This window comes from Aedes albopictus, chromosome 2 (genome assembly GCF_035046485.1).
Source record: "Aedes albopictus strain Foshan chromosome 2, AalbF5, whole genome shotgun sequence".
Classification (NCBI taxonomy): Eukaryota; Metazoa; Arthropoda; class Insecta; order Diptera; family Culicidae; genus Aedes; species Aedes albopictus.
In genome coordinates, this window is record NC_085137.1 from 509,685,386 (window position 1) to 509,705,524 (window position 20,139).

Consider the following 20,139-nt stretch of genomic DNA (forward strand, 5'->3'; position numbering starts at 1 on the left):
ATATTTTCTGAAGGAATCATTTAAAAAAAATAAGATAAGGGAAATTTCAGCAGCAACCCTTGGATATTTTCCAAAGAAATTCTTGAAAAAAAAAATAAAAAGAAAACTTTTTAAAAGTTTAAGAAATTTTGAGAACGAAGCTGTGGAGAAATTTATGAATTAACTCACGGGGGATTGCAATGTAAGATTTTCAACAAGAATCTCTGAAGATTTTTTTTATAGGAATCTGTGGGATATTTTCTAAAAGCAATCCCTTTAGGATTATGATGCAAAGAAATTCTTCGAGGAATATTTAAAAGAACTCCAGGAGGCATTTCTCAAAGAATTCAAAGAAAAATATCTAAAGTAAATGCAGGAGGTGTTTTTGTTAGAGTCTTTGAAAGATTTTATGAAGAAATTCCTGGAGATATTTCCGCGAATATAGGTACATCAGTTAAGGAATACCAGTATAAATTTCTGAATGAATCCATGGAAGAGTTTGTGTAGAGTTTGCTAGAGGAATTTCCAAACTATTACATAAAATAATCGCTAAAACAATCTGAATCATGAATCCTTGGAGAAATTTGAAATACCTGTAGGAATCTTTTAAAAAATCCTACGAAGGTCTTTGGAAGGAAACATTGAAAAAATTTCTAAAAGCATTTTTGGAAATATTATGATGGAATTCCTGGAACTATTTCTGCAGGAATCCATGAAAGATTTTCTTAAAGAATTCCTGGAAGAATTTCTAAAGGTATCAATGAAGCAATCCTGAAAAAAAAATCATGGAAGATAAACTAAAGAAATCTTTTGAAAAAAAAAAATGAGTAATTTCAGGAAAAAAACCCCTTAGATATTTTCCAAAGAAATCTCTGGTAGAAATTTATGAAGTATTTATGAAATTTTGAACAGGGTGACGATGGGCATTATTTACAGGTTTGTTCTCTTCGTCATGAGGGGCCAAATAATAAAGCTTGGTTGGAAAGGATTTGAGACCAACTTTGAGTTCAGTAGCTTTAAAAAAACACCCCATGATGAAGAGAACAAAACTGCCGCAAATACACAATTTCCCCTATTTTTTAGTTCAATAGCCTAGAAGAGGTTCTTAGAACCATCATAAAACTAAAATAAAGGATATCAGGTTTTATGATAGTTGTCAAAACCTCTACAAGAGTTTTTGGCTTTCAAACTGTTACTTGGGATAGAAGATTTTGTGAGATAATGTATGAAAAAAATTCTGAAATAATCCATGGAGGAATTCTTTTGGAAATTCATGGACTGATTTCAAAAGAAATATTTGAAGCAATTTCTGGAGAAATCTGCAGTGGAAGCTTAGAAGAAATTTCTGAAAAAAATACGGAAAAATTTCTGAAACAATCAGTACACGGTTTCCTAGATTTTTATGAAGAATCCCTGGATATTTTTATTTTAAGAATCCGTGAAATGTTTTCTGAAAATTATCCTTAGATGATTTACTAAAGCTTTCCATGCAAAATAATTTTAAATTTTATACTTTTTGGAGAACCTCTAATGGAGTTTCTGAAGTAATCCTTGAAGGAATTTCAAACGCAATTCCTTCAAAATCCGAGTATATACCAGCATAAATTTCTGTAGGAACCTACAGAAGGATTTCTGTAGAAACCGCTGAAGAAATTGTAAGAATAACATTGTACGAATAACTGCAAGAATCTGAAGAATTCCCTGGAAAATTTTCTGAAGGATTTCCTTGAAGACTTTTATGTGGAATCCTTGGAGAAATGTTATTCTGAATTCTTCTAAAGCTGTATTCTGTAGGAAACTCTAAAAGAATCCCTTGAAGAACTTCTGAAGAAAGCACTGACACACTGCGATTTTTTCCGAAAGCATCTTTGAACATATTATGATGGAATTCCTGGGATTGGTTTTGAAGGAATACGTGAAAAATTTTCTAAAAAAATGTTTGTAGAAATGTCTTAAGGAATGCATTAGGCAATCTTAAAAAAAATATGGAAGATGAACTAAATGAATTCCTAACAAAAATAGAGGAACTTCAATAGAAACTCTTAATTATTTCCAAAGGAATCCTTGGAAGAATTTATGAAGAATACCTGTGAAAAATTCAAGAAATAGCGAATATATGATTCTCTGGATTTTCTGAATGGCTGAAAGAATTTCTGAAGGGATCCATGAAAGATTTTGCGAGACAATTCCTGAAAGTTTTTTTTTGCAATAATCCATGGAGGAATCTCTTTAGGAGTTTATGGTAATTTTCGAAGAAATATAGAAGGGAATTCAATAGTAATTTCTAAAAAAAAATACGGAGCAATTTCCGAAACAATCCATGTAATTTATTTGAGGAATCCGTGAAATGTTGCATGAAAACAACCTCTAGAGGATTTTTATATTTAAGCTATCCATGCATTTCCAAATGAAATTATGAAGACAATTTAGCAGGATTTTGAACTTTTTGGAAAATCTCCAATGGAATTTTATGCAATCGTAGGAGGGATTTCAAAAGCAATTTCCACAGAATCTGAATAAATCTTAGTAGGATGCCTTTCAAAAAACGTGAAAGTAGGATGCCTTTCAAAAAACGTGAAAAAATACTTGGAGACATTTCATGAGGATTTTTTGAATGATTTGCTGAAGCAGAATTTCCTAAATTTCTAAATGAATATTTTCTGATAGAATTCCTGGAAAAATCCCTGGGAAAATTTGAGGGAGAGGGAATGTTTTCTGAAGTAAGCCATAAACAATTTTCTTTTGTGATTTCTGGACGAATTCATTCTGGCGGATTTTCTGAAATAATCCATGAAGGAATTTCTGAAACAATCCCTGAAGGAAATTACCGAATAAATCCTTGGAAGACTATTTGAAAGGATCTTTGAAAATATTCCTGTGAGGGAAATTATTGGAGAAATTTTCGAAGAAATCGGTAAAGGAATTTCTTTAGCAATTTTAATGGAATCCCTGGACAAATTTCTGAAAACATAGGAATTTTGAAAGAAGTCCATGGACAAATGTAAAATAGTCCTTGACAGAGGAAGCTCTCAGCTAATAGCTAGGAAAGTGCCCATAGAACACTATACTGAGAAGCTGGTTCAGTGGGGACGTTACGCCAAAAAGAAGAAGATCATTGTTGCAATTATTTACTGCATTTATTTTTAAATATCACCCCAAAAACGCCACATTTACCGATTTTATTACTTCCTTTGCACTGATAGCAAAAACAGTTTTCACTTTACCATCACCAATGTCAGAAATTGTTTTCAACTTGCTGTCACAGGGACATTTTTTACTCTCAATATTGGTGTTTTAACTGTTAAAACGACCAGAATAACAACAATCTGAGTTATCACAAAATCAAAACTAGTTTTCAATTTGCTGTCAGACTTTGCTCGGGGACTCCACACTCTAATCATCTAAGCCGTCAAGACCCAAGTAACATTTTGATGACCAATTTGTCTTGTAGGGGTTTTGAGAACCGTCATAGAACCTCGTACCTTTTATTTTGGGTTCATGACTGTTCTATGAACTTCTTCTAGCCTTTTTGTCTAAACAATGTTAATGGGGGAATAGCGCCTATCTTCTCTTGCATACGTTTAGGATCACTTCGTAGAGGACTTGAAAAACAACAACAGGGAGTCTCCACACGCTTGCTGTTTTGTCTCATTCACATGCTTCTCGAGCCCTAAACCGTGCTAACGGGCTGTGGTTTGGCACCTTCGGTTTTCGCTCGTTCAATCGTGGCTTTGTTGTTCCTTTGCTTCTCTATTTTTCCAAGTGTCATCTATGATTCACTGTATCGTTTGAGTACTTTTTGACCGGGGACATGGCTTTAGAATATAAGGCAAGAAGAAGTTTTCCTGGACTGCTGATATTCATATTTCTGTAGGTAGATGGCATCGTTAAATCAGATATAATTCAATATCTTGTAAATGCAGTAGTAAAGTAAACTTTCTTGAACAGAATTGCAGTAGCGAGACTAAAATACTATTAAATGAAGAAAAGTCTTTTGATTCTTTCCGTTACTCGCAACACTGCCGTAATATATTAAAATGCAAGGTTTGAATGTTCAGTAATGATCGAAAGGATGAATACAGGTGAATATTGAAGCCTGTAAACATTATACGCGAAATAATATGTTGCAATTCGAAGATGCAGAATTGCTTGGGAAAGATATTCGATAGCCTGTAGCGCTTAATAGCCGACCAAATTCTGGAAGCATATTACTTTGAAGCAAAGAATTCAAAGTTTCTACTATCGATCTTATTGTTTCTCACCCTGACCTGTTAAAGTTTATCAATCAACGTTCTAATCGATAGTTTCAAAAAAGCCTCTCTTTGAAACTTGGAAGCCATATTGAAGGTCATACACACAACATACAAAAAAAAATCTCAACCTCCACCTTGTTCAAGTTTTTTTTGTCGATTCGACTCAACTTGACATTGCCGGTTGAATGCACCGTTTCCTGTGGAAACCAAACCCTCTCGCAGCACCATAAAGGCACATTCCTCCTCGCCATTGCAGCAACGGAAGGCTTACCACTTCGGTAATGGCATTGTATGTAACGAAAGTAAAACGAGGCTCTTTTTTGCGCCTGTTCGCTCCTATGAGCGCACTCTTTGTGGCCAGGTTGCTGGGCTTCCTTCGCCATCCATCCTCGAGGAGCAAGTGCCTTGCGCAGGAGAAAGTTTAACAAAAAAAGAAACGGATTTTTTGCTTTAAGAAAAAAATATCGCATCATGTAGCGCTCATATGAAAGGGACCAGGATCTCGAGCTTCGCTCAGGAAAAAAAAATCCTCGAACAAGAATGCATTCTTTGTAAGCTCAACCCCAGGAACACTTCCCCGGAAGGCTCACGTGAATTACAACCCGCCCGAACCAACCAACCAACCCACCAATGGATCTCTCCAGTAGTAGGTATATGATGAAGAGCAGAAGGAACGCAAACCGATTCGGGGAAGGCCGCCCCAAACGGCTGTAGCTTGCCTTCCCTTTGAAAATCCATTCAACAACGACGGGACGGGATCAACCCTATACCAACCCAGCAGCCTGGTAGAAGTAGGCAGGCAGCTTGTTTGCTTGCCACTCTTGCGGTAAGATGCAGGCGCTTATCGAATGGGAATCGGATTTGGTTTAGGTCGGAAGCCCGTTGCTACGATAAGAATATAGTCAATGGGTGGGCTGGCTGGGTGAGGAAAAATTACTCGCATACAGAGAGTACACCGTGGCATGCGCTGGTTTCCACTTCACTAGGAAACCCAAGACGCAACTCCGAAGCGAAACCATTCCCAGTCAGTGCCCAGAAGGTATGACCCTCTCGTTATAGAGCGCCGTCGGTTGGTCGGTCGGTGCCGCCGTCGTTGTCGTCGTCGTAGGAGGCAGAAGTGCTTCTAACGATCCTGAACGGAGAATGATGAATGGTTTGTCGGAAGCGGTGGTAAATAAAGACTTTTTTTTAACAATATTCAAACAATGTATCTTGAGTAATTCTTGCTGACAGAGCTTCGGTACCCAACAGTCGGTGCCAGGGGACCGACAATGGCTGCTGCTGGTGAAGCAAGAGCAAGAGCAAGAGCGGAAGTGTACCTACAAAAGAAGCGCTGCCACGAAACGCTGACGCGCTGCTGCTGCAGCTACTGCTACTGGTGGTGGTGGTTGGCTTGTTGTGAAAGCTGTCGCTTGATTTTGTGCCTGAGGGGTGATGCAGTGGCGACCGGGTGGCAGGTGCAAAAGGTGAAGTATGGCTTGTGGTTCAAGTAAATCTTGACTTGTTTTTAGCGCTCCGACAAACACCTTCGGGTTGCAGCAAGTAGTGGGGTTGCAACCGAGTCAAGTCGGTTGGGGGTCGGAGAGCGGGGCATTTCCGGAGACGTAAAATGGAAATTCGTGCAAGGTTGAGTTGTTTTCCCAAACACTTTCACCGCGTTGATGCTCTGCAGAAGTGTGATTAATGCGGTGTAACTGACTCCAAGTGGGGGATCATCGTGGGATCTGATGATTTAATGATTTGATGATTGATGGCACTTTCAGATACAAGCAGGGGAAGTCAATTTACTTATTTGCAGCATTTGACAGATTACTGTCTGACCACTAACATCGTTCTGTTTTTAGAAAGCTTTCGTACATTCCACGTATTTCCAAGAATAGTTTCAAGGGGCTTTTGCGTAGTTTCACGGGAGTTTAAGGGGTAATTTATGAGGTTTCGGGGGTTTCACCGGTTTTCAAGGATGCTCCAAAGGGTGCCGGGGTTTCAGGTGGTTCTAGGAGGGTTTTAGAGAGACGTCAGTGTGGATTCAGGGGGCTTTGATATTTCAAGTCCCTCATGAAACCTCCAAAGGATGAGCAAAATAGGGCGGAATTGAAAGGTACAAAACTCATTCAACTCATTCGAAGAGGGTATTCTGCTTAGAGGGTTCGAAAAGTCGGTACAAGACTCCAAAACCCGTTGAAACCCTTATTAACCTCCTAATCTACCCTTCAACACCCTGAAACTCCTAGATATTTCCTAGAATTTGATTATAATTAACACACCCAAAATTCCCCGGAAATTCCCAAGTTATCCTTATGTATCCTCTTGGAGACCTCGAAATCCCACGAAACTACTGCAAAACTCCTGAAATGAACTGAAACTTCCCTGAAGCCCGCGGAAACCTTACAAAACCCCCAGGTGGATCCAGGAGGGTTTCAGAGAGACGTCAAGATGGTTTCAGGGGGTTTGAGGTTTCAAGTCCGCCATTAAGCCTCCAAAACCCGTTGAATCTCTCTATCCACCCTTCAACACTCTAAAACCCCTAGAACTCCTAGAAACTTCCAGGAATTTGATTAAAAAAAAAAATTACGGAAACTCCTTGGAGCCCCCGAATTTCCACGTAACTCCTGCAACCCCCGGAAACTTCCCTAAAACTCTCTGGAATATCTCCGAAGCCCCAGAAGCCATCTTAACCCGGAAACCCCATGAAATGCCCCTGAAGCCCACGGAAACCTATCGAAACCTCCATAAAATCGCTCTGTATTCCCTCTGAAACTACCATTAAACCACTCGAAACGCCCTTGATACCACTTCATTAAATCCTCTTGAAACCAATTAAACTCAAGCCTCATTGTTTGGTTAAATTTCCAGCAACCCCTCCTTCCTCTGTTATAAAAAACTTTCAAGAAACCGGTCGACAACTCTCTGGAAACTCCATTTGATCTCTTAGTATCCTCTGAAACTCTTTTGAAAATTGAGCCCTCAAAAGCCCCTGGCTCTCTTTTATTGCTTTTTGCGCCACCTCAATTCTCACTGAGATCGTCAGTTGCCCTCTTGTAATGTAGTAGCAGAGGGAAGATTCATGACCTCACCACATTATTTGCAGAACATAAGTAACGTAACACAAATGGTAATTGACTGTATTCACAACAAAACAAATGTGCATAGGCTACAGTTTCGAAAACATCTTTTCTTCGAAAAGGTCAGTAGGCCGAATAAGTCATTAGGCCGAACAGATCAATAGGTCTAATAGCTTTTGAGACCAAACAGGTCATTAGGCCTAACAAATCTATTGGGCCGCTAAGGTCATTAGGCCGCAAAGGTCGCTTGACCGGCAAGGTTATTAAGCCACCTAGCAAAGGTCATAAGGTCTCAAAGGTCATTATGCCGCAAAAGTCATTAGACCGAATAGGTAATGAGGGCGAAAAGAGAAGGCCTATAAGGTCATTGGGTTGAAAAGGGTGTTATGCCAAAAAGCCATCATGCCGAAAATGCCATTATGCCGAAAAGGTTATTAGACCTATTATGTATTTGGCATTATGACCAATTCGGCCCAATGACCGTTTTGGCGTTATGATTCATTAAGCCTAATGACATTTGCGGCCTAATGACCTATTGGGACTAATGATCTTTTCTGCCTACTGACCTATTCGGCCTGATGACCTATTCGGCGTAATGACTTTTGCGGCCTAATGACCCTACGTAGCCTAATAACCTTTGCGGCCTAATGACCTATTCGGCCTATTGACCTGATAGCTAAACCTATTTAGATTAATGACCTTCGCCTAATGGCCTTATGATTCGTGACACAGAAATTGTAAAACAAAACATTGTTCTTGACAATGTAATAGCGAGCTTACTTCTCTTTTAAAAAAGAATAAGGTAACAATGGAATCGCTTTTGATGTCATTAACGGGAAGTGTAAAATTTGACAATGTACGTAACTGAAAATGGGGCATAAAAAGGGAATTTTGTGCATAAATTACATAAGTCAGTAACTTTATGGTCATAAGCACCAACCCCGTTGATACACTGGAACCTCTTTATATGCACATGGCTGGGACTGTATAAAATAAAAATCTGTATAAATTAAAAAATAATGAAAGAGGAAAATTTATGCATAAATTTAGTTTAGGCTCTAATGAGGGAGTCTAGTTCGCCAGAACAAGTCTTGCTCCAAGGCATTTGAGCTGGAAACTCTCTTATTTCCAGAAAGTTCCCAGAGAGCCCAAAAAAAGGGGGGGGGGTCCAAAAGGGCTTCAGGAATTGCTTCAGGGGATTTTAGGAGCCTCTCAAAGGCGTTCTGTGAAGATTTGTCAACGTTTCAATGGGATTACGGGGAATGCAGGGACATTCCAATAGTATCAAAGGGGTTTCAAGGGGCTTTGAGGGCAATTCAAAGCATCTCAAGAACCTTTAAAGGGTGGTGCAAGAAGTTTGAGGGGCGTTTCAAGGTACTTCAAAGTCGTTTAAGAGAGTTTCATGGTTTTCAGGAACATTTTAAGTGCGTTCCTAGAGGGTTTAGAGGCTTTTGGAAGCAGCTCAGGGGCGTTTCAAGAGGTTAATAGATTTGTATCAGGGGATTTCAGGACACTATTAAAGGCGTTCAAAGGGGTTTCAGAGGCATTTTAAATTGATTATAATGACTTCAAGGGCGTTTCAATGAGATTACGGAGGTTTCAGGGGCGTTTAGAGGCATTTTAGATCAGGGTGGTATCAGGGGGTTTCAAGAACACCTCTAAATCAGGTGTATTTCAAGGATTTTTCAAAAGATATTGTCATGGGGTCTCTAAAATCCTCTGAAGCTTTTTGAAATGCCTCCAAGATCCCCCTGAAACTCCCTCGGGCCCCAAGTAATGCACCAGACAGGCTCCGAAACCCTCGCAAACTCCTCGGTAACGTCTCTGAATCCCGCCGAAAATGCTCTAAGATCCGTCTGAAATCTCTTTGGACCCCATGTGACGCATCTAAGAAGGTATGAAACCTCCGAAAACTCCTCCGTAACGCCCCTAAATCCCACCGAAAATGCTCTGAAGCTTTCTGAAATGCTTCTAAGATTCCCCTGAAACCTCGTCGGACTCCATGTAACGCACCTGAGAGGCTTCGAAACCTCCGTAAACTTTCTACGTAATGTTTCCGTAACTTCGGGCATGATGTAACGCATCTGCAGAGATGCGCCAAAACCCCTGCAAACGCCTGCGTAAGGTGATTACTCCCACCGAAAAAGCCCTGAAATTTCTTGAAATGTCTCCGGAATCCCCCAAAAACCCCTCGGACCCTATGTAACAAACCTGAGATTCTCCGAAACCCCCAAAAAGGCCTCTCAAATCAGCCTAAAATGCTCCGAGATTTCCTGAAATGCCTCCGAAACCCCCTTAAGACCCATTCGGACCCCATGTACCGCACGTGAGTTCTCAAAACCCGTCGAAAATCCTCTGTAACTCTCTGCAATGCTTTCAAAAACCCACACAGACACCCGAAACCCAAAAGCTCAAAGTTCATTGTAAGAATAACTACTGTTACTATCAAGACTTTAGGATAGTTTGGACGACCCTGAAGCTCCCAAAGGTTCATAATAATATATAACTGCGGTTGATTATGCTGCGTTATTCAGTATATCAGATATAGATACGGTTACGAGTGTAGACCTGAAGTCCTGAACTCCAAGGTGGTTTGGCTGTCCTGGAATATCCCTGTAGTGCCTCTAAATGACATTTGAGATTCCAAGACCATCGCGGATCCCAGCAGATTATGCAATACTATTATTTATGGCGAAAACACATAAAGTTGTTCTTGTAGATTTGAAGGACTTATTTATAGAACAATTTGGACGTTCCTGAATATCAAAAAAGTTTATAATAAGCTAGTAGACTTCAGATTGCTCCAGTAACTGCGGTTGATTATGTATCGTTACTCAGTTAAACAGATATGGCTACTGTTACGAGTGTAGACCAGAAATTCTGAACTCCAAGGTAGTTTGGCTGACCTGGGATATCCCTATTGTTGGCGCGAGTTTCTTCTGGATCAATGAAACACATATCGAGAGCAGCGTTTGTTTACGGCAGCTTCAATGCTATATTGAATAGAGTTCATTTTTAGTATTTTACACTTCATTTTTCCTATAAATAACTTACATGATAGTTTCTTAATCTCTAACGAACTGTCTCACTCGACGCACAACTTAACACTAAATCTAATAACAATTCCAATACGCTTAATTCCTATTGGATAATAAAAAGATGCCAGTTTCACCGAAATTCCGTCGCAACACCTATAGTGTCTGTAAATGACATTGTAGATGCTAAAAGCTTCACGGATCTTAGTAGGATATGCAATGCTATTATTTGTGGCGCAAATACATAAAAATGTTCTTGTAGATTTGAAGGACTTCACTATATGACAGTTTGGAACACCTAGAACATCCCAGAATATAAAACATCTTTTGATATTCTTGACGAAGGCCAAATGAATACATGTAAATGTAACTCACATCCAAGTTCAGTTTTAAGAACAACTGGTATGTTAATTATTTCGTTTTTTACAAATTTTATGGTGTTTAGGATGTTCTAGGTTACTAATGAAGTCCCAGATACAAATACTCCCATTTTTCCCAAAAAGAAGACTCAACTTGCAACAACTTTGTCGAAGACAGTGTTCTGTTTTATCGAAAGGGAATCCAGCTTTTATATGTTGGGGTCTTATATGACCCCTCCAGCTCCAAACGATTAAGATACGTTTCTGGGACATTCAAGGGTGTTTAAGGAGCGTTTCAAAAGGTTACATGGAGTTAGGATGTTTCAGGAGATTTCAGATGATTCTAGAGGGATTTCATGGGTGTCAAATCTTGTTTTAGGGAGTCGAAAGCTATTTCAGTGGAGTCATTTCAAAGGTTTAAAAAGACGTTTTAGTGGGATCTCGAGAGTTCCTGAACCACACTTGAGAAACCCCTGGAATGTCCCTGAGATCCCTTCCCAAGTAACACACTTGTCATAGAAGAGTCACGGTGGCGCAGGTTTTTATTTGTTAGAAGTAAGACGCAATGTAACATGGTTTTAATCCTCCTGAAAAAGTCTGCAACGTCACTAAATCCTGAAAACCCGGAAACGGTTCTGATAACCTCCTGAACCTTTCTGCAAAGCCTCTGAAATGTTCTTGAATGTCTCTGAAAATCCTTCTGGAATATCATAAAATGTCATTGAAACTCATAAAAAAAACTTCCCGAAAGTTCGTTAGTCGCTCTTAATCTCCCCTGAGCCACATAGGCCCCATCAAACGTCCCTGAATTGTCCTTTAAATTCCCCTAACACCCGTTGGATACCCCTATAAAACCCTTCTGGAAGCTGCTTGAAACTTCTTGAAAACTCGTTAAACCCATAAGCTCCCTGCAACTTCTTAGTCCTCATGGAATCCCCGGAGTACCCTGGAACGCCTCTGAAGCTTCAAGAGGTCGCTCCTGTTGGTCGTATGAAAGCCCCGAAACCTATTTGGAATCATCTGAAACCCCTTTTGAAATCTACCTGGAAGCCCTTAGAACCCCTTGTGTCATTCATATGTCTCTTCCTCTCTAAGCCCTGTACATAAATTACATACTCATTTTTGGTCATCTTAGACATCCCACCCCATCCCCTAGACCTTTGTTAAAACATAAGTTTGAAAATTTGTAGGGACCGTAGACTTTGGCAAAATTCTCAAGATGATAATCTCAGCATTCTATAGGAGTATATCCTTGGCAAAGCCGTGCGCAGAGGATGGCGGAAGGTTAGGGGTTTTGAACAAAATCCCCCTCCCCCTTCTGCGCACGGAGCGATGACTATGGCAATGCGGGAGGTGATAGGCACTGTTCAAAGACGACCTAGGAATGGGTGATTCGACGAGGAGTGCCAGAGGATAACAAACCAGAAGAATGCTACCAGAAACCGGATGGTGGTATCGGGGATTCTGCAGAGCTGTACAGGGAAACAAGATTAGCAAAACACAAAAAGAGAATAGAGGAAAAGGGAAATATGATTGCGCAAGAGAGTATGGAGCAGAATGGTATGCGGAGGTTTTACAAAACTGGCAATCTTCTCATTCTAGTTAATCCTAGATGTCGAAGTTAGAATCAACTTCTTGGCAGCCTTGGAATAAGCTCCATGAGTACCAGAAAAGTGATTATTGTTTCATTTGATTGTACAATCGGCCGACATTAAAGCCTATTGGTAGCATGCTGTACAATATAACCGGAAAACTCCCATCGCCATCCACGCCACGGTCTGATCTTTAAATCGGCTTCCATTATTTTCGTTAGTTAAATCTGTTTCAAAATTCTGGCATTCCGTGTCTCACTGCAACATTTCCAACCGACAATCAGCTGTGAAAGGAAAACACAATAATCATAAAAAAACGACAGCGTAACGAAATCAGGGCTTCGCTCGCCTGATAAAAAAAATAGCTCTCTCGGTTTGACGATTCCGCTGGTACCTCCAACATGCTACTTTGCTTCAATCAAGCACAGCGCAGTCCGGGTAGGACGTCGAGGAGCACCGAAACCGAGACACACAGATTTAAAAAAATTTATACTCTGATAATTTTCCATATTTACCCACCGAAGCTTACCGCAGCAGCGGCGCGTCACCAGCGACCTCTCGCTATCATCACCATCAGCGCGCACCGCCACGCTGCCACTGACAGTCTTTGCCGGGTCTACCAGGACGATTCGGATGTGGGTGAGGTGAATGACGGCGCAGGCAGAACGTGTGCAACCTACCGAACCATCATAATCGTCGAAAGTTTTGGGCGAAATTCGTTCGCTCGCATCGTTAGCCTGGTGGCGCGGCGCACGCAAACCATACACCCGTGTTTCCGTCACGCTGCGCTGCCGCGGCGGCCGTGTCACGGCCGTAGTGATGACAGTGACCACGACCAAAAACCATCATCGCTGAGGTTCGGTCATCCTCATCGTGTCGTCGTCGGTTCGGTGGTGACAGCCATAGCCAGAACGTTTCAATCGACAGATGGCATCGCTGGCTGGTGCAGAACAATGCAATGGTTGAATCAGATTCAACTCTCCGGTGCGGTGATGGTGGCGCAGCGCAAGAATGTCGCTGCGTGAAAGGTACACCCCGAAAAATCGAACCGGATTTCGCTCTTTTTTTGTTCCGGAAGAATGCTGATAACGATGGAAAATGTTTCGGGTCGGGGGAGGTGGTGACCGTTTCGATTGGAAATGCACCCCAATTTTTATGGCGAAATTTTAATAATCACATTAAGAAGGTTTCGGCGCAAAGCAAAGCCAGAAGCCACCGGCAGCAAGTTGCGATTATTTCCAGCAGCAGCCAGGATAAAGGTGAGCCCCTGGCGGAAAACCGGAGGAAAGCGCATTTTTATGATGGTTGTAAAATGAATAATCAAATTTATTCCCATCAGTAATTCGAATAAACATGGAACATCATCGACAGGTTTACAGCCTGGCGTTTGGGCCTGGCCGGTCGCCTAGTACAGGGGTTCTCAATATTTGGTGAGAATTGTGAGTTACTGGAGAAAAACCTTTGCAACGACAATTGTTATATTTAGCATCTATTAGAGTACGCGACTCTAATTGGTTGCCTTCGTGCATTCACTAACAAGATAAATTATCGAACATGATATGGCGACCGTGACATTGATGATGAACACCTGAAAAGTTAGAAGAGGGTAAAATGTAATATATGAAATGAATAGTACACTGGAAGCTTGGTTAATGGGAAGCCCGAGCAAAGGCGGATATCAAAATGATAACAAGTGCTGTCACCTGGTTATCATTCGTTTGATAATTGAGTTTGTTATCATTTAGGTTGAATTAAGAGCCAGCATAACAAAAATGATAACTCAAATTTACTCTACCAATCCCAAAATGATAAGAAGTTGAGTTATCATTGAGTTGAAGTTGATAACTAATTGTGTTATACACTATTTTATTCAATATTACATTTAGTTATCAACACGAAAAAACATAGCTGATTGATAACAGGTTTTGTTATCATTCAGGGCTATTTTATCGATCAAAATAGTAAAGATCAAGGTTGTTAACCGATAAATTATCGACAGTTAACTCAACGCAAACTCGATAAAGATAAAGGTTGCTCGATAATCTCTCGATAACGATAACCAAACGTTGAATCAACGCGACGATCAACGTACGTTCGATAATTTTGCGATAAATCTAGTTACCCTAGTGACGGCATCAACAACGGTTCAGATCGCGAAGAAAATTTTCCGGAGACGTTATCGAGTCGATAATTTCAACAGTTAACTGTATCGCCGATGACGAATCCGTCTGAAGACGTTATCGTTATCGACGATAAACGATAACAGACGTTAACTTTATCGCCGATAACGATAATTTATCGATTAACAACCTTGGTACAGTTGTCCTTGAAAAACTGGTCCACAACGTGCTATTCACTGCCGCCTTGCCACTCGTGTCCGATTGCCAGCATGGATTTGTACGGAACCGGTCGACCACCACAAACTTGATGTGTTATGTCACTCAACTGTCGCGCGAGATGGAGTCCTATCATCAAGTCGATTCGATCTACATCGATTTTGCAAAGGCTTTCGACATGGTTCCCCATTGCTTAATCGTGGAAAAGATGACCTACCTTGGATTTCCCGACTGGGTGACAAAATGGCTGTTTTCTTATCTATCTGATCGTTCAGCATGCGTTTCTGTCAATTCAGTGCGCTCCTGCAAATTTGGTATCCCCTCTGGAGTGCCTCAAGGCAGCGTTTTAGGCCCTTTATTGTTTATTATTTTTGTGAATGACCTGTATCAGGTGATTTCATCGGGTAAGTTGTCTTTTGCCGATGACCTGAAACTGTTCCGTGTTATCACGTCACAGCTAGACTGTGTGGCAATGCAGGCAGATTTAGACGCGCTACTTGTGTGGTGCGGTGACAACGGAATGCTGATCAATGAAAGCAAATGCAAAGTTATATCCTTCACTCGCCGCCACGCTTCGGTTACTAATCAGTATTCCATCGGATCGACCCCAGTAGTGCGTGTTCATTCCATAAACGACCTCGGAGTGTTCATTGATTCAAAAGTCAGGTTCAACGAGCACATCTCAATAGTCACTGCTAAAGCATGGTCAGCGTTAGGCTTCATTCGTCGACATGCATCGGAGTTCACTGATGTCTACGCACTTAAAACTTTGTTCTGCGCATTGGTTCGAAGCATTCTGGAGTACGCGGCTCCTGTTTGGACACCGTATCATGCGACGCAAATGTTAAGGATTGAGCGTGTACAACGTAAATTTTTGCGGTTCGCATTACGACATCTTCCATGGACAGATCCAGCTAGCCTCCCAAGTTATCCGGAGCGTTGTCAGCTCATAAATTTGGAAACGTTAGCGGCGCGAAGAGTGAAGCTTCAGCGGCTATTTGTCTTCGACCTCTTCAGTGGAAACATTGATTGTCCAGCTCTTCTTGGTGAAATTCCGTTGAACGTCCCACCACGACGATTCCGTAGCTCATCTCTTTTGACAATTCCTCTGCATAGGACAAATTATGGTCAAAATAGTCCTTTTTGTGCGTGCTTAAGTGCTTTTAATGTGGTTAGTGTTAACTTTGATTTCAACATGTCAAAATTAGAATTTAAGAATAGTATTAGGAATATAGGATAATCATACAATCTGTGCGTCTATGACGAAGGTAGTGATCAAATAAATAAATAAATAAATAAATAAAGATCTACTTTACCGACCAAGGTTGTTAATCGATAAATTATCGTTATCGGCGATAAAGTTAACGTCTGTTATCGTTTATCGTCGATAACGATAACGTCTTCAGACGGATTCGTCATCGGCGATACAGTTAACTGTTGAAATTATCGACTCGATAACGTCTCCGGAAAATTTTCTTCGCGATCTGAACCGTTGTTGATGCCGTCACTAGGGTAACTAGATTTATCGCAAAATTATCGAACGTACGTTGATCGTCGCGTTGATTCAACGTTTGGTTATCGTTATCGAGAGATTATCGAGCAACCTTTATCGTTATCGAGTTTGCGTTGAGTTAACTGTCGATAATTTATCGGTTAACAACCTTGTTACCGACATAGTTACAGCTGAAAAAAGTTTCTTATACAGTTTCTTACCGATTTTGGCAACACCCGTTTTTGTCTACTCCCGATTTTGGCAACACCCGTTTTGGCAACATTTCCTTCCCGATTTTCGCAACACCCGTTTTTGGCAACAATTTCTTACCGATTTTGGCAACTCCCGATTTTGGCAACATTTTTTTTCCGATTTTGGCAACAAAAAATTTGACCAAAAATTTTTACCGAAAAATCGTTTGTATTTGTAAATGTATTCTTATTTAAGCCTTACTCTTCTTCGAAAAATCAAAATTCATTAAATTTTCCAAAATCGACAATTTCACAAATCATGACGTAATTTATGAACGTCACCTACAGGGATCGTTTTTTAACTTGTGAATAGTCCATATTTAAAATATAAGCCAAATTAACGTAAAAAAGTTGAAAATAATCCACAAAAAAATTTACCGATTTTGGCAACACCCCAATTTGGCAACATAAAATTCACCTCGTGTTGCCAAAATCGGTATGAAACTGTAATTATATAACCCATGTTTTCAACTATTGCGCCCAGTGGGCCTCGAACCCTGATCGAGTGATTACCGGTCGCAGTCGATAGCCTCTATACCAACGGGACTCAGTGAGAGAGAGAGTAGTTGAAGGCTACGATTTCGTACTGCAGTCGCTTTGAAGATGGAAAGCGGAATCTATTTTTAGATTCGAGGTCCACCAGACCCTCAGTTTTGAGAAAACATTGAGATGTGCGATTTTTATGTTATCGCGACAGACCAAGTTTATTTTTAACTAAAATTGTTATAATCTGATTACCATCAATTGGAAAAGATGATAACAAAAATAACAAAATGATAATACCCAAGGGGCGTGCAACTCAAGGGGCCTGCAACTCTAAACTTTGCAAGATCTCGATAAATACTAGAAAATACTAGCAGATACTTTCCAAATACAGGCATCCAAGCAAGCGGCTTGCTGTGATGAGTTTTCGAACAAACACAAATGTCACCTAAGTCGAGCATTTGGGAGCTTACAAGTCGAACTTCTAAAGCGCTTTATTCTCACGTTCGAACAAATATTTCAGGCCAAATCTAACCGGTACTCATTCAAGGTCTAATGCCAATAATAATAAATGCATACTGCTCTATAAACCTGACAAGTCCCGAGCCCTAACTATGGTTGTTACATAATTTGGTATGCATTTCAACGCAACAATTTTGCCGCTTTTGTCTCAATATATTTCAAATGGGTTTAATTTCTATTCATAGAAAAAATGTCGCCCAAGATGGACCTGCGTAGGGTAGAAAATCCCCGGATGAGACGATAAATCAATCAATTAGAAAAAGAGGCCAACTTATTACATGCACTTATATCACACAAATAACATCAAAATACTCCGCAATGGTTCATACGCATCTTAGGATGAGCACCTGCTTGTATTAGAATATGAGCATTGCGGTTCCAAACTGCATTGTAGTTCTTTCTGTTCATACTTTCTCATGAAGTATGTGCTTAGGAAGGGCAAATGAACGTTTATAAGCTGGTTAGTTAATTTATATTCATTAATAGTTGAAACACTTTCGTCCATTTAATCAATATTATCAGTGTCCCTAGGATGCTTCGCTAGGCTTTCTGGAACAATTCCCGATGAAAACGGCCGTTTTTCATTAACTCGAACCAGCCCGTTTTGTATTCGAGTCGAGGAATCTTGTCCGGTCCTCAGGTTTCCGCTTTTCCTGATACGTAATAACGCCAACATTAGGATTACTTTCATCAATAATACCATTAAACTGCAACTTACATAACTTCAAATCCTGGATTGAAACAAAAAGCAACAACGATTTCTCTTCCGCTTCCATTTGTTTTGTCTGGCTGCAGCGGCTGGATTGAGCGATGGAACCAACATAAACAACTCAAAATCAACGATGCTTGACAACCACCGTTGGCAACGTTGCTTTGATTGGCAAATACTAAAAATACTACAAATACTGCCGCTATATTATTAGTAGAGTTTAGAAAAAGTTTAGAGTTGCAGGCCCCTTGGTGCAACTCTAAACTTTTGATAGTAGTCGAAAATACTAGGAAATACTAACAAAATATTTTCAACATAGTAGCCCGATTGCTTTGATGCTATACAAGATAAGTCATGCTCTTGAAGAAGAGATATGTCACTTACTTGTATATCAATCTGATAATTGCAGCTCCTGCATTGTGCATCGATCTGTTCATATTTCATTATGGAATGCGCATTCTTAGGGAGGCAAAATAAACGTTTATCAGCTAATTAGTTACATTTTATTCATTATTTTTCATATTTGAAACACGCATCGTCAACTACTTCGCTACATTTTCTAAATTTGTTTCGGTATTAGCGGCTGCGGGCACAACCAACCGGCTTACCGGATTAGATTTTGGCGTTTTTAGAGGATCGCAATCGGTTGGCGCCAACGAACGGTGGGTGAAGGGTTGAGGAGGAAAATGAAACTGCTTCGATTTTCTCCCAAGAAACGTCAAAATCCGCACCGGTTGGTTGTGTCCACCGCCACTATTACCGTTCGCAGATGAGTGTGTTGGAACACATTGAACCGTATAACAATTCTCCATTACGTTGTCCTTCGGATGCTTTGTGATCACTCGTTAGACTCTCTGCATCAATTCCCGAAGGAAACGAACATTTTCCATTAACTCTAACCGACCCGCCTTGTATCCAAATCAGGGAATTTTCGCCAGTCTTTTTTCCTGAAACGTAATGACGCAAATTATAGGAAAACTGCTCCCAATCATATAGTTAAACGGTTAATCTGTACTGTAACTTACATACCTTCCAATTCTAGCTCGAGGGTAACAACGTTTTCACTTCCATTTTGCGTCGGTAAAGCGACTGAAACAACACAATAATAAACGACGCTTGACAACTTGCTTTGATTGGAAAATACTAGGAATACTACGGATACTACTGCTACATCATTAGTATAGTTTAGTAAGAGTTTAGAGTTGCAGGCCCCTTGATAATACCGATAACATAGTTTATTATCAAAGTGATATCACTTAGTTTTCCGCCTTTGCTCGGAAGGAGCGAGGGCTGGAGCTAAGGAGAGTTTAGGACATGTAGAAGGTACGAGGGAGGTTGGGACTATTTAAAGGTTAACAAATTAACTTATTTTTAGTATTAGTCATTGGATCTACATTAGGGTGGCCCACACTTATATGAAAACCAAAAAAATAGAAAATGCCAAGTCTTACCCCTGAATCGATTGTTTTGGATTCCCAGAAGCAATGTTCAAAATTTGAGCAAAATCGGTTAAGCCTAAGGGGGACACTTTGCGGTCTTCGATAAAGTTGTTTGGCATATAGTCACCCACAATAACACCAAAGGGTTTTTATCATTAGACGCTTACAGCGCCACCTAGCGGCAAAAAAAAAACGAAATCTTAAGATTTCTCCATACATTTGGCCACGTTTTCCCATACAAACATCAAGCACATTGAGCGTCCCCTTAGGCTCAACCGATTTGGCTCAAATTTTAAACGTAGCTTCTGGTAGTCCAAAACAATCGATTCAGGAGGTAAGACTAGACATTTTTCAAAATTTTTGTTTTTCATATATGTGTGGCCCACCCTAATCTACATGCATTACTTTTGATCATTCGATGTATGATATCGTTTAAAACTTATCTGAGATCTTCTGAAGCTCATTTTAAAGCCTGTGAAGCCCCCTAAATCGTCCTGAAGCGTCTTGAATCGCCTCTGAAACCCCCCAAAGCCCGTTTTAATCCCTTTGAAACGTCTTGAAATGCCTTGAAACTGCTCTAAACTTCTCCTGAATGCCTCTGGCATCCTTGAAGGATACGGAAACACC

General features: G+C 40.4%; 1 protein-coding gene and 1 long non-coding RNA gene across 2 annotated transcripts in view; one reads left to right on the forward strand and one right to left on the reverse strand.

Moving 5' to 3' along the window:
• Positions 1 to 20,139, forward strand: part of LOC109404759 (sodium-coupled monocarboxylate transporter 1) — a 247,588-nt gene that overhangs the window by 220,348 nt on the left and 7,101 nt on the right. The gene's annotated exons all lie outside the window — the stretch shown is intronic.
• LOC134287521 (uncharacterized) lies at positions 18,563 to 19,297 on the reverse strand. The gene is made up of 2 exons (XR_009997357.1): positions 19,103 to 19,297; positions 18,563 to 19,020 (listed from the first exon to the last, which is right to left on the reverse strand). It is a non-coding gene; the product is annotated as an uncharacterized LOC134287521 (long non-coding RNA).